This window comes from Protopterus annectens, chromosome 10.part0, assembly GCF_019279795.1.
Source record: "Protopterus annectens isolate FY-2018-M chromosome 10.part0, PAN1.0, whole genome shotgun sequence".
NCBI lineage: Eukaryota > Metazoa > Chordata > Ceratodontiformes > Protopteridae > Protopterus > Protopterus annectens.
This window is the reverse complement of record NC_056744.1, coordinates 1,183,802,999-1,183,822,458: the sequence shown is the minus strand read 5'-3', so window position 1 is coordinate 1,183,822,458 and position 19,460 is coordinate 1,183,802,999. Positions and strand designations below refer to the sequence as shown.

At 40.6% G+C, this 19,460-nt stretch overlaps 1 protein-coding gene across 7 annotated transcripts in view; it reads right to left on the bottom strand.

Moving 5' to 3' along the window:
* Positions 1–19,460, bottom strand: part of MAST2 (microtubule associated serine/threonine kinase 2) — a 2,532,505-nt gene that overhangs the window by 918,632 nt on the left and 1,594,413 nt on the right. The window lies entirely within an intron of this gene.

The window sequence follows — 19,460 nt, the reverse complement described above, 5'->3', positions numbered from 1 at the left end:
CGGTTTACCTATCCTGGTAGGAGTTGTGACGATTTGTGAGAATGTATGCAGGTTAACATGGGTGGTTGGTGAGTCTGAGGAACAGGTATTCCATTCTATGTTAAGGTCTCCGAGTAGTAGGGTTTCTTGGGGGTAGTGACATGTTAGCCAGTGAAGGGTATCTTCAAGTGTAGCTACATTATTGCCTGGGGGAATGTACATACAGATGATACAGATACATTTATTTTTATTGAGTTGTAATTTGGTGGCAAGAATCTCTCTGAGTTGTTAACTTGAGGTGGTTGTATAGCTTCAATAGTGACGTTCAACACAGATTTATATAGCACAGCTACCCCACACTCCCTTTCCTGGAAGCATGATCCAGCCTGTGTATGTTATAGCCAGGTGGTAGCACTTCATTATCTGTAGTGCTAGGTCTTAACCAGGTTTCAGATGAACAGAGAATCTCAGGCGACAAAATTGACCTTCTTGTGACAAAATGTATAATGTATCAGGTTTCATGTAAGGTTCAGTCTGAAAATGGATGGTAAGTAAGTGCTGTGGACAGCATTATGATAACTTGGCTGCAGATGTGATTAAAAGTGTCAGAGCCAGTGAATACAGATTTATTTTCTCTAGGATGCTATACATACATACTTAATAATAGTAAACAGTATATTATACTATCTTGTAAAGGTTAAGAAATATAGTAAATATAATTATCTTGAGGTTGATATATCTCAAGCAAATAAAAGTACAGTTTTGTACCTACCATAAATGTAGATGTTCGAGTGTTCACCCTGCTGCAGTCATCACACTTGGGTTATCCTGTCGTCAGGCACTCCCGCAGTTGGCCGGAATTCCAAAGTCTTGGTCCGGCGTCGGTTGCTGTCGCCTCTTCCCTGACGTCAGTGCGCCAGGGGTATATATAGTGCAACCAATGCCATTTTCTTCAGTTTTTCTTGCCCCAGATGTCAAGTGCCCCCAAAAAAGGTGGTCAAAAATTAGTACCAGATGGAGTGACCTCTGCACAAACACAAAATCCCTTCAGCTATAAGAAAATACATCAGTAAGGTATTGAAGAGATTTAGTCAGTAGATCAGAGAGGATGGAGGGACGGTAACCTGGACTGCAGCAGGGTGAACACTCGAACATCTATATTTATGGTAGGTACAAAACTGTACTATGTTCATTGTGTTACCCTGCTGCAGTCATCACACTTGGGTTGAATCCCAAAGCTAAGGTAGGGGGGAGGTATCATAGAGGGTTAGTGGAGGCTATAAGGCCCTGCAGAACTGCAGTGGCGAAGCCCGCCCTGGTCTTAGAGTAAAGAAGTAAGTGATAGTGTTTGGTAAAGGTGTGTACTGAACTCCAAGTTGCAGCTTCTAAAATCTCCTTGGTTGGAACCCCCCTGAGAGGTAGCTGTTGCCCTGGTGGAGTGGGACCTAATGGTAGTAGGGACTGGTTTCCCATGATGTGTATAGCAGAAAGGTATTCAATGACCTATCCATTTAGAAATGGTTTGCTTTGATATAGCCTTCCCTTGAGAAGGTGTAGCATAGGATACAAAGAGCTGGTCAGAATTTCTGAAAGCCTTAGTTTTGTCCAGGTAGTAACGAAGTTGCCTGTGAATGTCCAAGGAATGCAGGAGTCTCTCACCTTTGTTCTGCGGATTTGGAAAGAAGGTGGGTAAGTGGATGGTTTGATTTAAAGCCACACTGGATTAGGCATAAAGGAAGGATTAGTTTGTAGAGAAACTCTGTCTTGATGAAAAATGAGGAAAGGTTCCACAGCCATTAGTGCCTGTAGCTCTGAAACTCTTCTAGCTGAAGTTATTGCTAGGAGCAGGGCAGACTTCCATGATAGGAACTGAAGATCTACAGAGAAAGCTGGTTCAAAGGGAGGTAGCATTAGTTTTTCCAGAACAAAATTGAGGTCCCATGTTGGTGTAGGAGCTCTCCTGGGTGGTCTAAAGTTTTTTGCCCCTCTGAGGAACTGCCTTAGAAGAGGATGTGAAAATAATGTTGGATCCGTGTTGTAGTGAGCTGAAATAGCTGAAGCATGGATTTTAATGGAGGAAAAAGAAAGTCCTTTGTGCAACATCTCAGCTAAATACTGTAGAATGTGAGGCATGTGAGGCGGAATTGTGTCTTGGCCTTGAGCTTGGTTCCAGGCACAAAACCTTTTCCATTTGTCCGAATAAGCCTTCCTGGTGCTTGGCCTCCTGGCTTCCAGAATAACATCCAGAACTGCTTGTGAAAGGGGAGCTGGTTGGATGTTTAGTTGATGTGCCATGCAGCCAGATTTAAAGTTTTCAGCTGGCTGTGGAGAATCTGATTGTTTTGTTTCGTGAGCAAATGGGGGATTTGCGGCAATATCCATGGAGGGCTGTGAGCCATATTTCTCAATAGCGGGTACCAGTGCTGGCGTGGCCCGTCTGGGGCTATGAGAATCAGTCGTGGTCTCTCCTTTTTGACTTTCAGAAGAACCTTTGTGAGGAGAGGCAATGGAGGGAAGGCATATACTGTCAGGTTTTTCCAACTGAAAGAGAGTGCGTCCACTTTCCAAGCTTGATGGTGAAATGTCCTTGTACAAAATTTTGTTAGTTGATAGTTTTGAGGACTGGCAAACAGGTCTATGTCTGGAAGGCCCCATTTTTGAGTTATCATTACAAATATTTGTGGATCCAGTTTCCACTCGTGGGGATCCTTGATGTTTCTGCTGAGGTCATCTGCCAATGTGTTCTTCTGTCCTGGCAGGAATTGAGCTTGTAACTGAACTTGGTAAGCCAGAGCTGTGTTCCATAAGGTCATTGCTTGCCTGCATAGAGGGTAGGAATGTGTATCCCCTTGTTTGTTTATGTACCACATTACTGTGGTGGTGTCCATCTTTATTGCAAGTTGTCCTGGATGTAATAGATCCTTGAAGGCTGTCAGAGCTTTCTGTACAGCTAGCATCTCTTTTTGATTTATGTGCAGATTTCTTTCATCTGCGGTCCATAGGCCTTGAATGCATTGTCCTGCCATGTGTGCCCCCCAGGTGTAGTCTGAAGCATCTGTTGTGATAGTTTGCCTGGCTGGGGGCAAGGTGAAAGGCTGACCTTTGTTGAGGTGACATGCCTGTGACCACCATAGAAATTCCTGTTGTAGGCAGGGAATGAGAGATATCATTGTGTCCAGGCTGTGGCTGTGTTGAGACCATACGCTTTTTAGGTACCACTGTAATTTCCTCATATGCAACTTTGCAAATGGTATTATTAGTATTATTAGTATGCAAGATGCCATGAAGCCCAACGCCTGCAGAAGTTTTCTTGCAGTTAATTGGGTCTTTGTTGCCATTGTCTTGAAATATTGAGTCAGTTGTAGTTGCTTGTCTGGCGTAAGATAAGCCTTCTGGGCCGTTGTATTCAAGCTGGCACCCAGGAATGTAATTTTTTGTGAGGGTACTAGTTTCTGTAGCACCGACGTGTTTTGTAGCAATGTCGTTGGAAGGGCCTGAACTAAATGGCTGTGTCAGCCTGGTGCCTTCCGGTAAAAATTCCATAGTGGTCTCGGGTTCCAGATCTGCGGTAGTCAGGTGCTGCGTTGGAGCCTCACTGAGGACCAGAGAACCGGAGACTGGGTCAGCCAAGGCCTCGGAATCTGGCTTAGGCCTGGGCTGTCTGTCCTTATCCTTGCGTTTTTTGTGCACGCGGTAGTCGGTTGCTCCGATGGCATGGTGTAGTTAAATTTCCTACCGAAGTAGTGTTGTGCAAAAACAAAGCGTCTTTTAATAGTACGCTTATTAAACCTAGCACAAAACCGACAAGTAGTGACGTCATGGTCTGGGCCTAGGTAAGGTATACAATAAGAATGAAAATCCTTATGAGGTATTTGCTTCCCACAAGAAATACAATTGTTAACTTTTTCTGACATCGGTCTGAGGCAAGAAAAGTTTCCCCAACGGGGTACTTAGCTTTATAGAAGACTTCAGTCTGAAATTCAAATTCAAAAATCTCAGGAGTCGGCAGACCGGCACTTGCGAACTGCTTCTGCTTCGGGCACCGCGCGGCAAGAAAGACTGAAGAAAATGGCGTCGGTTGCACTATATATACCCCTGGCGCACTGACGGCAAGGAAGAGGTGACAGCAACCGATGCCGGACCAAGATTTTGGAATTCCGGCCGACTGCGGGACCGCCTGATGACAGGATAACCCAAGTATGATGACTGCAGCAGGGTAACACGATGAACATCTTATGAGTAGTACTTACAAATAAAGATATTCATTTATTCTTCAGTTAAAACAAAAAAACAAAATAATCCATCTGTATACTAAGAAATAAATGTTGACATTCCCAGAAGGATGACTACTAGAAACTGACTTGTGGCACATTTACATACAAAACATTTCCTTCCTCTGGTCTGAACAATCTACATGCAGTGCTTTGTAATGGTGTCTACAGAAAATATGAAATGGTACCTATATTGTTCATTTCTGAAGTACTCTGCATGCATTTATGGAACTCCTGTGATGGTGAACTAAGATAATTAATTTTCCCCTTCCTATAGTCTCTCTCTTACACACACACACACACACACACACACACACACACACACACACACACACACACACACACACACACACACACACCTTTCTCTTCCATACTCCTCCCTCCTTGCAATCTTCTGTACATCCACAATCTCCCTTACTGCTCTTAGAACTTACCCTTTTATTTCCTTCTATATCATCATCTTTAAATCTTCTTTTATCCTCTTCTTCTCCACCTTCATTTGGCCTTTCTTAACCTAGAATATTCTTCTTACTATTAAGTTTGTTTTTGCACCTCCGGTACCTTATTACTTCTTTCCCCATAATATTTAAATATACTTCTGCTGATCTCATTTGCATAATTGTTGGTGACTTACTACTTTTATATTTTCAAGGTCATATGCATACAATTTGCATTATGTCTTTTAGAGCATCGATCCTCTGCTCAAAATGGGATTTATGCCCAGTTGGACTTACCCAGTAATCAAATGGCAAATAAATAAATAAAATAATATAATGCTGTGTAAATGCCTACTAAATGTGTAATACTGAAGGACAACATTTTGGAATAAACATCTAGAAAGAATTAATAGTGATTCATAGGTCTTGTTTTTTTTCTTGAATTCTCCATATCTAGACGATAGGGCAACAGAAGAAGGTGCCCAAAGAATAATGTAATTTAGGGACAGAAAATCAAACGTTACTCACCCTTAAGAGTAAAACATCACTTCGACATACTAATGGTCTGGCATCTAATGACACTAATGACAAAGTGTTTCTTTTATTTATCACTATAGCATCTTCTGCATCATGCAATGGTGCAACTAGCTCTTTACTAAGTGGCAATCCAGTTGCTGGATGTAGACCGAAATACACATAAATCTGAATAACCAGAGAATATTGTACAATAATACATTACTATTTTAGTAGCTATGGTACCACAAAATAATTGTATTTCAGATTTCAATCAGTTAATTTGCCACCCGATAAAACTACACGTTTATAGTAGCAAAAATGTGAACATCATCTCCACCAAAACCAGCTTCACAGACCATACTCTACAATTATCTTAGATAAAATGATACGTAGGTGCCATATTATTCAACTCATTTGCCAGCATTCTTCTGCATTTCTTATAAATTACAGCTCTTATCTAATCACTAAGCATCACCTAGTGAGCTAAGAAGCAAATAAGAATAAAAAGGGGTGCTACATCATCTCAATTGTTTTTAAAGTGAATAATTAGGAAATACTATAATTATAGTCAGGGCTGTTGAATAATTAGTTAATGCTGGGTACCAGTTAATTCTTTAACTATTTTTTTTGTGAGGGATTTAAAAGTAAGTTCATTTGAAATTAAAACTGTTGTCCATTTGGGTAACATCACAGTGACAAGCTGACACCTCACACCACTTGATTTTACAGTTTGATTCTCAGCTGGGTATCTGTATAGTCTTAATTTCCCCACTATGTCCATGCAAATTTTTGCTCAGGGCTCCAGTTTGCTATCACATCCCAAAGGTATGTTTGCAAGCGAATTGGATATCTTCTAAATTTCTCACAGACATGTGTGTGGTAAAGTGTGCAGCTGCAAACACCAGTGAATTAAGTGGGTAGACACAGAATGAATCAAATGAGACACATTTTTTAGTTATTTATTTATTGCTTTTGTTTACTGGGAAAGTCTAACTGGGCGCATGACCCATTTTCAGCAGATGGTCGAGGAAAAAAGCTCCATATGTTTTGAACACAAAAGATAAAATATACATAAATACAACAAATACAAAACAAAAGTACAAAAAATACAGAATAAAAATTAAGTAAATAAATACAAACACATAAAAACTGTCCTAGTTAAATTCTGCTACAAGACTTACAGATATGATAGCGTAATAGCAAGAGGATATAAGTAAAACATCATTTTCATATACTGAGATGAGAAACATAAAAAAAACAGTCATAGGAGGAGGGAGAGGGTTTTGCTGAAATTAAAAGGGGGATAGTGAAACGACAGGAAGGAATCAAGCAGAGGTTGGGAGAATTTGTAGATAAACAGAGGTGGTTGGTGTTACTAGAGTATCTAGGCTGAAAGTAGGAAGGGGAATGATAGGAAGAGATTATGCAAGGTACAACAATAAGCCAAGTTGTGTATGATTACAGAACAATGGGTTGACAAGGTGAGATTTTAGTTGTTCATTAAATGTCAGTAGCATGGGCTCTTGTTTTAATTGTAAGGGGATTGAGTTCTAAATTTGCCCTTGCTCCTTACCAAAAAGATAACTACATTTAATTTTCCTAATCTAACAACTATCTTCCTTCTCCACCTTCTTCATACCCTATCCTCACAACATCTTAATACCTTGTTTCCTCCCTGCCTCGTCCTCTCTCAACCCTTTTTCTCTCCTGCCACCCCTCACTTTCTGTTCTTGGACCCAATTTCTATCTCCCATTTCTGCTCCTCTCCCTCCTTTTCTCTCTTGTCCCTCTCCCTACATATTTCCAGAGACAGTTTATATACAAATTATAATTTGCTTATCCAAAAGTAAACTTTATACAATAATGTATTAGTTCAAACTATCATGTTAACCTCTCTTTCTAATAACTTGAATTTCCCTCCGTATTACCTATGTACTACTCTTACTATCCTTAACTAATAAATTTCCACACCTAATTTTATCTCTGCTCTACCACCGTATGCTTAAACTTTTTCTATGCCCTTCAACTTAAATTAGGGTTGCCACCTTCCTTCATGGCTAAAATCGGAGTAAAGCCATGCCCCTCTTGTCACCAGTAACTCCGGCCCACTCAACCCCCCGTCCGCCCACATACCGCCCATTTTGTGACATCATGATGGCATCGCTCGGCAGGAATGCCCTCTTTTTTTCGTTCCCGCCGCCTGCTTTTGGCTGATTTACTATGCTTTTCTGTAAAAAAGCATAGTAAATCAGCTGATTTACAAACTCCGATAGTCTGTTTCCTTTTTGAAACAGAATACCGGAGTTTGTACAGTGTTTTCCGGACTACCAGAGAATCAGTTTGATTTCCGGATAGTCCAGAAAAAAAAAAGAGGGGTGGCAAGCCTAACTTAAATAGAAAAAAATATAACTACTGATAGCATATTTTTATGTTTGACTACTGAATAGTTTTGAATTTTAGAAATGTTTAAATTGCTGTAAAATGTCACTATTGACTAAACCGTATAACGGTCTATATTTGCTGAAGCTTTTCTCCCCAGGCTTCTGCTGAAAATGGACTGCTGACCCAGTCGGGCTTTCCTAGTAATCAAATGTCAATCAATCAATAAATACATTTTAGATACATGATAGATATATAGGGAGTTCCGAGCAGTATTGTTAGATTTGGGCACAGTTAGAAGGGGTCTTTCAGTGAAGTGGAGTGGCCTTGAGAGGTGATACAGTTGTATAAGATCACTTAGATAAGGGCAGACATTTGGTTTATAGATGAGATTGTGTATGAAGGGGAGTTGGGAGTAAGTCAGGTAATGGGGTAGTTCTAACCAGTGAATTTCTCTGAGGGCAGTCAATGGTGAGCTCTATGGGGCAACTTGCAGGATATTTTGCAGCCTTGTTCTAACATTGTTAAAGTTTGTTTAGTTGGATTGCTTGCAAGTTACACAGGACTGGAGCATTGTTTAGAAGTGATGGGAGGATGAGGGTGAAAGCAATCTGCTTTCTTGTATCATTGGACATATATGACTTAGCTCTATAGAGTGAGCCCAGTTTTTGTTGAGTTTTCTTTATTATGTGTTGGATACAGTAGTCAAATTTTAGGTCTTTGTCAATATAGGTGCCTAAAAGTTTGGTTTGGGGGACAAGTTCAATTTTTGTGGTGTCTGAGGAGGTGAGAGAGAGAGAGAGAGAGAGATGGAGAGACAGAGAGGTGGTGGTGTTTGAAAGATGTTTTGGGGCAAAAATAATTAGTTTAGATTTATTTGGGCTCAGGAATAGCAGGATGTTTGTCAACCATGTTTCTACAGGGGTGAAGGCTTCCTGGGTTCGTTTTTGAGGAGTGTCAAGGTTGTTAGCTGAGCATATCATAGTTAATATGGTGGCCTTTCTGCAAGCCTTACTGAGATCAATGATAAAAAAGATTGAATATAATGGGTCCCAGGCTGGAGACTTGAGGGATGTCAACTGATACTGGAAGAAAGGAGGAGGCACTGTAGAGCCATTTCACTGCTTCAGATCTATTAGACAGGTAATTTTAGAACCATTTTAGAGTATTATCATGAAAATCAAGACCCCCTAGGTTTTGCAGTAGGATGGAGTGACAGACTATGTCAAATGCTTTGGAGAGGTCAAGAAAAATAGATGATACTAACTGGCACATACTTTTTTTTGTGTTTATGGTGTTGGTAAAATTTAGAATGGCAGTGAAGGTACTGTGATGGGGGCGGAAACTGTTTTGATTGTGGGACACAATGTAAGAGTTGTGACTGTACATATTTTTCAAGTACTTTGTACAAGGGGGATGGGGTGGCAGTGGGTCTGTATTAACGGAGTTCTATGGACTGCCACCTTTGTGTAGAGGTAGAATGTAGATTTTTCCAGAGGAGGGAGACATATGAATCACTGATGGAATGACTTATGAGATTTGATACTGGATAGGCTATGGCCTCTTCTAGAATTTTAAGGTATTCTCCTGGTAGGAGATCAGCGGCTAGCAGACATTAGCTTTGAACGTACCTTTTTGACAGTGGCTTTGGGAACAGGTTGAAATATTATTTTATAGTGTACATTGGTATGCAGGGTCTGGGATCTGTGCATTACTTTGAGGCAAGTTTTTTAGTAGGACAGTGATAGACTGAAAAAGGTGGGTGTTGAAAGTATTGCAATTTCAGTGGTGTTTGACCGTGCAGTTGCGAGAGAAGGCTGTATAGTCCAGCTGGGATTAAGTAGCTATTTAATGAAGGTCCAGAATATTCTGGGGGTTTTGTCATCTCCCGGTGGTGTAAACCTTGTCTCAAGATGATTGTCACTGTTAAAGTGAACCCTGACCCCATGTGCAAAAATGGGAAAAGGGGTTGAGGATGGGTGGATGGATTATTTATGTTTTGTAGGTCTGTAAAGTAATTTTTTTATCAGGTTTTACATGGATTTTGGTTTGATTTCTAACTTGCCTGTACGCTAGTAGATTTGACTGAGCTTTATTTTTTTATCCGAGTTTTCCAAGCCTTGTCTCTCTGTCTCAAGAGGTATTTGGTATTTCGAGATAGCCATGGGGCGAGATTTGCTTTAACTAGTTTTTTTTTTTTTCCCTAAATGGGGCTAGGATGATTAGGATGTTTAGGAAGGTAGTGTTGAAATGTGCTACAGTGTCATCTAGGGGTACGATTTTCAAGACATTCCAATTAAAACTGTACAAGTATGAGGTAAAGGTTTCTTGGTTAAACTTTGAGAGGTTACAAACCATATTAAAATGTTGGGTGTTTGGGATGTTATGTTGTCTGTTGAGATATACTGGGTGGTGAAGGTTCTTAATGAGAAAATTTTGTTTGGCATGGATATAATGATCCAGTTGAGCAGGATTCCCCTTTTGTTTTTATTGTCTAGGTGAATCCGTAGAGGTTAACTGCTACGCTTGGGTTATCTGAGGAGACTGATAGCCAGTCAATGCTGAAATTGCTTAGTGTAATATTTTCATGTGGGATGTTGCAGCATGCCCATCAGAAAAAAATCTTCTGCCATGTGGAGATCATTACCAGGAGGTATGTACACTCCTATGATGTAGAGGGATTTGTTGAATATGAGTGAGGATATGAGAATTTCACCCTTACCAAACTGTGGAACGTTATGGGTAGATTTACATAGATGAAGATTATTTTTTATAAAGAAGAGCTATGCCACTTGCATGTTTGTGCCGTCTGCCCACCCTGTGAATGTTGCGATTTATTTTTTTTTGGGGGGGGGATTTACTGCCTTTGGTATTGTTTCTAAGCCACATTTCAGTTATCACTAGAACAGCAGGCAAGTGCTGGGTTAGCCAAGCATGCAGTTCTGGACGTTTGTTGTTTTACTTATTTATTTTATTTTATTTTTACTTATTTATTTTATTCACTAGAGTACTGGGATAAGCTATTTTGGACCTGTTTCAGCCAATGCCCACAAGTCACGGTCGAGAATTGAGAAGGCAACATAACACTGACAAAGGCATAGATTACAATACCAAATTCAGCTGTGGTATACAGTAGGATCTTGTACAGATAAAGGACCCAACATCAAAATAGCATGCCATGAAGAATTAATGTGAGGATAAGGTAATAAGCAGAACTACCTATAATGATTACCTATAATGATATATTTCTATAATGAGTTGCTCAGTGGATTTTGTTAAGACTAGAATTCGTGCAGTACTTTTATATTTCTATATTGCTGTTCCTAGATTTCTAACTTTGCTTATACCTGGTACTGCTTCAGAACAGCACAAAGACGAAGTACTTCATGTGTATAACAAGTGTGGTGTGTGGAATCGCTATGCAGCTCAATAACTCCAATTTGTTTAGCCATCCATCAGCAATATCGTTAAAAATATTTTGAGCAAAAAATGTGGTTGCTGAAAGTGGCTTAAGAGTGTACAGTGCTTCATTCATATTCTTAATTACAATCATGAATGGTCTCCCATAAATAAATGGAGACATGTCTATTTTACAAACAGTTGTAACACTAACTCAAAACATTCTGTCTGGCTCCTGTAACGACTTGCCGTAGCTTTCCAATTTGTTAATTTTGCTTTCTGTGTTTTCAGGAACTTCTGATGGAAAGAATGAGCTCTTCAGCTTGTTTTGTTAATCATACATCATGCTGTATAATGCCTATAACTCTAGATCGTTCAGATAAACTAAAATTTTCTTCAGTTCCATTTGTTACCCAGCTTGCATGGTTAACTCTTTGGCAGAACACCAGGCTGGTTACTTTTATCCAATATAAATCTTGTGGTCCTAATAAATCAATAATTTGTGTATTCTTTTTCGGCATTAAAAGATCTAATAAAGCTTTACCAGATAACCAAAATATCAAAAAAAAAAATGACCATTTTATTTAGTGGCTGCCATCATCTCCCTTTAATGGGTTCACATTGTGATGACCCACCACGGCCAACCAATATGTGATGTGGATATCATCCCACCTCTGGGCCAGTAATCAAGGAGCCTCAATCCTCACCACTGCCACCTGTGGGGAGGATGCTCACTTTGAGGATAACAGGTACACACACACAGTATTTCTAGATCCAGCTCTTTGCATTAAGTGCAATCAAACAATTTCCCTTAAGAGCACACAGGGAACACAGTCAGTCTGGGGCTGGTTCCTCTCTTTCTCCAGATCCCCTAATAAGACTCCCCACTGGTACAACTAGAGAGTTGAGTCCTTGGCCAGGGTTCAAAGCCAAGTCTTCCAGCACTCTCTCTGTCCAACCAGTGCATCATGCCCCTGCCAAAGTAGCTGACACACACACTCTTGAGATTTGATCTGTATATATACACACACACACACACACACACACACACACACACACACACACACACACCTGTGAAAGGCTGGCACACGTTTACTAGCTATGCCCCCTTCTGCCTAGACTATAAGGTAGTTACCACTGCCACCAGATAGAATCTTTTTATGGGTTTTATGATTGGTCTTATTCTTTCCGCCAATTACAATGCTTCACTTATCTGGTCTTATTCTCTGCACCAATTACAATGCTTCACTTATCTTGGAAGATCCTATGAGTAGAGTATGAGTGCTTGCTAGTATATACCATACTGTGACATTATGTGACTACTGCATGAAGACATCAAGCCCTTCAACCCAACATCTTCTTCCCAAACAGCAGATAGTACCTCCTGCATATCAAAATATGACAATGAAGATGTCACCTACAACACTAGCAATAAGTAGAGACTTTTTTTTTTGCCAGACATACCATGAACTCCATCAGTCAATGCTGGATGGACATGCCATCCAAGCACAGGAAAATAGCAGGAGTGTATATGTGCCTGTCAAAGAGAGCTCTCCCATACACAAACTGATATGGCAAGAAAGTATATAAATATCATGACCCTCTTTGATGAGTCCTAAAATGGGTGAATGCCAACAAGGTTCAGAAAGCTGAATCCTGAAGTATTAATACTTGGAGAACATAAGCATCAATGTCAAAGTGGCTGAGATGCAAACATCTAAACAGAGTCCTGAAGCAAACAGTGGGTATGACCTTACTTCTGGACTGGCCCTTGCTCATGGCATTTTACAACTGATGGAAATGAATGATGAAGGTGGAAATCCTTTTGGAGAAACTTTATTTGGAAACTACAAGCACACCAATCCTGCCAGTGAAGGAGGCAAACACCTTTTCAGTCTTCCTAAATTCAAGTAAATTTTGAGTTGGTAATGCCCAGTCACTGTGAAGAAAATTTCTGTCCTGTTAAACATAAGTGGGAGATGAATGCACCAGTTCTGGGATAAATCACAACCACTTTAAGGAGGAAACGTAGGTTAGTCCTAAAGGAGAACAGGTTCACGTGAAATGGCACATAAAATTTGCTACATGAGGACCTGCAGTTCTAAGATAGGATTGTACATACAAAGAAGGCGGCAACCAGAAAAAAAGCATTCTTTCAAGAAATGAACATCAATACTGTGGAAACAGCAGGCTTGAACAGTAGATAAGCTAACCTGTCGAAGGTCAAATTTGAGACAGTGAAAGGTTACATTGCATTTTACTTGTTCGACAGCAGAAACAGACATCAATTTAATTGCATTTAGTATTGCACTTCTCCATCCTTACCTTCACCACATCTTTTCTACACCTGCCCCATGCTCTTCTAAATGCCACGGCTGATTCTCGTCTCCTGTATCCATTCCAGGAGTTCACTGGACGTGTACACAACCCTCTCTATGAAGGCACACTTTTATAGATCCATGAAGTAGTCAATTCCTAGAAATCTACTGTCTATACCCCGTTCTGTCTTTTATGTTCTTTTTCATAAAATAACAACTTTACATCCTCCTGTCATTATACAGTGCATTCCTATCATATCCCTACTGTTTTTCTGGTGTCCAGTGAAAACGGTTTTAGCTTCTCTCATCATTAACCATACTGTTTCTGCTCCATGCTGCAAACCTTTCTGGTGGCTTTTACTCTGGGCTACTTCACAAACAGTGATGCCCCTTTCCTTCCCACTTACTACTTCTAAAATGGCATACAGTACTCAAGGTGTGGCCTGACAAGGGACTGAGAAAAACAGAAGTATTACAACATCTGCTTCTGTTGTTTATCCTCTGTGTACTTGACACTGTATTCTATTTACAGCTCCCTCTGCCTACTCATCATCTTCCTTGTGGTCCAGTGTAGGTATAACATTCTCATATTCTTTCTTTTGTTCTCTTCTGTTTCAAGTACATTTTGAGTTGGTAATGCTCATTCACTGTGAAGAAAAGATCTCTTTGCTCAAATTTCTGTCCTGTTAAACATAACTGGGAGATGCATGCACTAGTTCTGGGATAAATCACATTTATCCATCTGAAGTATGATACTGCACACCAGGATTGTTTTAGATAAAGTGAAGTATTCTGCATCTGTCTATAATAGAAATCAAAAGCCACATTTCTACCCACTTGGTGAACCTTTCCAAATCATTACTCGGACTCCTCTCCACACCTTCACTGTTGCACCCATTTTCTCTCATTAGTGAAGAAAATCTTGCTCTCTTACTCAACAACTCTAAAACAAAAGTAAACCCGGTGAAGAACACTGGATCCAAGGAGTGACCCTTGTGGTACTCCGTAAGTCCATGTCTTATTCTTGGCATAATCCTTCCCACTACAACTCTGTACATCTAATACAATCATGCAGCAGTCCAGTTATGCAGGCTTGACCTTAGCCCCAACCAATCTCGTTTTTATATCAGTTGCATGCATAGGATACAGTTAAAGGACTTGGTGAAGACCAGGTAGACAACATCTATTGGTATTCTGCTAAAGCCAACATGTAACAGTAATAAAACTGGATTAGGTTTAATCAACACCATCATCTGGTTATAAACACATGTTGGTTTCTGTACTGAAAACTGTCGGCCTCTAGGGGAAACAAAAGCCTCCCCACTCAGGATTCTTTCCATAATTTTCCTTGCTACTGAGTTTCATGCTACCTCCTTTTGGAAAGGTACTACTCTTGATGTCCTCCAGTCTCTCTTTAGGCACTTCTGCACTGGCTAGTATTCTGTTGAAGATCTCCACTGGGACATTTACCAGCATCCGGGCCAGACTCCTGAAGCCTGTAGAAGGCAGACAATCTAGACATTGTGCTTCATCTTCCCTAAACGCAGCCAATTCATTCTCAATCTCCTTCCTCTTTTCTGGTGTCTGCCCACTGTTCTACCCCCCCCCCTTTCAGCAGAGCACCATCACCTTGCTTTCCCTTGTAAAGAACGAATAAAGGTATACACTCAAATACTGTGCTTTACTTTTCTCTGTCTTCATCCAGTTGACTCATTTATTCTAGCAGAATGGGAGCTGGGTATTTGGGTTAGGCAAAAGCTCTAAGGCACATTCATTCCTGCGCAAGGACCCCAGTTAGCCCTCTCTTTCCAGTGAGAGTCAGGTGGTTGGTAGCAGGCTAATTTGGAGGTCCTACCAGGCAGTCTACCCTCTCCCTCCCTCCCTCAGCAGCTCCTTTGAGCCCTGAATAACTCCACCCACAAGAAGAACCATGTCTCTGCATGACAATTTCTTCCCCTTAGCCACATAGTGCACATGCTGTATGGCAGCATGGCCTTGACTAGTTCAGAACTTAACCACCTTAGGCCTATAGGTGTAACCCAAGTGGCAAGCCAAAGCACCACCCCCTAGAAAGGACAAGGTGGCAGTGGCTGCTTGTTCCCTTCCTCCCCCAGTCACCTACTATAGGCACCTGAGCTGCTAATCATATTTGGAGCACTTGTGGCACAGTCAGAGCTTCACCCCTCTATGCTATGAGGCTGGCTCCTGCTTTTCTTCTGCCTTCTGTGATCTCCTTCTTATGTCTGCCAAGTCTGCTGAGGTCTGGTCCCCTCCCTTCCACCTTCTGCTATACATCTACAGAGTTACTGCCCTCTTCCTTATTCCCTTTACGAACTCTCTTTCATCCTATATCTTTTGCTTCTCTTGTGCTACTTAACTGATTGTGCCTCCTCTACCTTACCTACTTTCTACCTCTTGTATACACTAATATGACAGTCTCCACATACCTGTGTAGTCACATAGACCTTCTCCTTTTTTTGCCTTTTAACCTCTTCCTTGTAATTTTGTCTGCAACACCCCCACCTTGAGAATTCCACCTCTGAATAATTCCTATAGTATATGCATCCTGCTCCTTCTCTGTACTACACTTTGTTCAGCACACATGCCAGAAGGCAAGAAGTGATCTCCCCAACCCAAAGTAACAGGTTTATAATAACACTCTAAGGGCATCTGCACCTGGCATCTAATACCGAAAGAAAACACAAGCACTTAGTTTAACATATGACCTCCGTTTTGAATTGTAACAAGCACTCAGACAAATTTGGTACAAACTTTGTAGCCCACATGTTATCACCTCAACATAGTCACACAGGCTTCTCTGTGCACTTGCCCTCTCCTGTTATATTTATTATCTTTCAAAAGGTCAGCTAACTGGCATGCAGACCATGCAACAAGTTGTCTTACTTTGCTCAGTTTGGCCCTTGGTACTGGTCATCAAGTCTCAACTTAGAATTATGTCCTATAAATGAAACACAGACCTTTGTTTTTACACTTGCTGTATGATGTCATACCAAGTCATCTACTGAAATTCCTTAACATGGGTCAAGATTTGCTTTCCAGTTGTTGTCTACTGTTGCTAATTAATCGCCCATGTGATTACCTGCTATACTCACTAGTATATACCTTTCAGTCATATGCGCACACACACACACAGACACACGCACCCACAGACACACACACGTGTAGATACATACAGATACATACATGCATACATAAATAAATAAATATATATATATATATATATATATATGTGTGTGTGTGTGTGTGTGTGTGTGTGTGTGTGTGTGCGTGTGCGTATGGTTGTGTAATTTGGTTCGACAGAAACAGATGGTCAACATGTGCAAGAAATGAACAAGTCCTGGGTGCGGTGAATACTCCCTCTCCCCAGGGACTGTGTGATCTCTGAGTTAGTATATTTAATTAGCAGGTGTGCAAGGGGGCTTGTCCCCCCTGCAAAAACACTTGTTGATTTATCCAACTTCAAGGTAATCCTAAGAGCATGCACACAATGTGTCAATGTTCCATGTTTTGATGTTATTACGCTGATATCCTGAATATAGACACACTGCCTGTTTGATGAGAAAATGTATATAGCAAACATGGACCGTGCACCGTGGCTCTCAAAAGAGACCAGGCTTAAAATTAAGCTCAGAGACAAAGCTTGGGCTTTATGGCGAACTACTAAACTCCCTCAGGATCAAATTGAATACAGGCAACTTAGGAATGAAACTAAAAAACTTACACTACTTGACAAAAAACAATACTACAGTAATCTACAATCCTCTAACCAAAATAACCCTCAAAAGTTCTGGGCTGGACTAAGCAATCCAATACACCCTGGCAAAAAGACTACCCCTGTACCTGAGGCCCTCACCAATAAACCCTTAGAAGTAGTTGCAGACAGTTTTAATCGCTTCTTCACTGAGACTATCCACACCCTAGCCAGCAACTTGCCCCCTAGCCCCTACAGCCCTACACCTCTAAAAATCTTCCACAATTTAGCTTCCATCCAATTGCTACATCATTTATCCAAACCTTACTCAGAAAACTAAAACCTACCACACTCGCAGCTGACCAACTTCCAGCTGAATACCTACAAAAATCTGCTGATGCCATTGCCTATCCAATCTTAGTACTTATAAATCGCACATTAATAGAAGCTAATATTCCTAATATCTGGAAAATATCTTACGTCATCCCTCTCCATAAAGGGGGAGGCTCTACTGAACTATCCAACTATAGGCCAATAGCCATACTCGCTCCCCTAGCCAAAATAATGGAAAAATGTATCCAAAAACAGTTCATGCAACACTTAATAAACAACCATCTCCTGGCAGACACTCAACACGGCTTCAGACCTCACCACAGCACCACTACAGCCCTATTAGCCTTCTCTAACACCATTAACTTTCATCGTAATAACAACCATATCTCTTCAGCCCTATTCCTGGACCTTTCCAAAGCTTTTGATATGGTGGATCACCAACTATTGATCCACTCCCTAAAATCACTCTGTCTAGATCTAAAATCACTTCAATGGTTTGAGTCCTACCTAAGTGATAGACAACAAGCCATACTCTGGCACTCTAAACTTTCCGCCCTATTACCAAACAACCTGGGTGTTCCACAAGGGTCCATACTAGGTCCTCTGTTAGTCTCCATCTTCATCAATGATCTTCACACTGCCATTCCTAAAGTTAACTGCATCCAATACGCAGACGACTCAACACTGATTTGCTCAGCTACATCCCCTACAGAGTTACAGCTAAGTACCCAAATAACCTTCAACACGATAGAAAACTGGCTATCCAACCACCGCCTGATTCTAAACCCCAAAAAGACTAAAATGCTTATATTCCTACCAACACAAAAGTCCCTCCCCATAAACTTCACAATCAAATCCAAAGATGGCACAATTATCTCTCCTGACCCATCTACTAAACTTCTAGGTGTCACTATTGACAACCACTTAAAGTTTGACCTACACGTTAACCAATTGATCAAAACCATCAATAAAAAACTAGGTCCACTGTACAGATTAAAGAACTTTCTAACTCCCATAGCCAAAGTAGCCATTGCCCATTCTCATCTTGTCTCTACTCTCCTGTACGCATCCCCTCTTCTTTTAAATAACAATAAGTCCAATCTAAACAAACTTACTACCTGTTACAATCACATTGCCAGATTCGCCACTGGGCTCCCTTTTAGAACACATCACTGCATCAACCTAACTCAGCTTGGTTGGCTCGAACTTCCTAGTCTAGTGCTATACAACCAACTGATCATAGCCCACAAAATCATATACACCCCTGAAAACACCCCTTCACTCAAACACCTAGTCACCCTGCACAACAATCCACGACCACTTTGTTCTTCCAACAGAGTCCTCATCCAGACTTACAAAACTAATAACCAAGCCGGTGACTCTCTCCTGTCCAACTCCCTAGGTAGAACCTGGAACCTTTTACCCCCTGAGATTACCTCAATTTCTTCCCTGAATCACTTCAAAGCCAAGCTCAAACTACACCTGGGGTCAAAAAGGTCCTGCTACTGTACCAAGCCTGGCTAATCCTCACTCTACACAATGTATTTAGTCATAATTCTCTCCTTCTAACTAATACATTTCACTCTCACTTACTAACAATGTTAGCTTGTGGTTCCTATTACAATATCCTATTACAATATTATTAATGTCAACTTCTGACTCCATGTTCTAAAATGTATTTCATCGCATCTTCAAGCAACCCTATACTTTTGTACATTGTTTTTGTCTTTCTGTATGTTTTTGTTGCTTTTGTTGGAGCTTTTCTCCCTGGGCCTCCGCTGAAAATGGACATATATCCAGTCGGACTATCCCGGTTAACAAATGTAAAATAAATAAATAAATAAACATAGCTCTGCAATTTGCTTTTATATCTCTGATCTCATTCACAATATATAACACATCTTGCATATTGTTGATCTTTCCTTCTGTGTCACATTTCTTCCACTTCAAGTGCTACATAAAGGCATTACACATGATGTTCTATGATGCAAACATGTGCAGTGTTTAATATATTACTGTAATCTGATGCAAAACAGTGAGCAGTAATTATGTCTGTATATCACAAAATAATTACATTTTTACACTTAAAGCTGTCCACAGTATAAATTCTCCATAC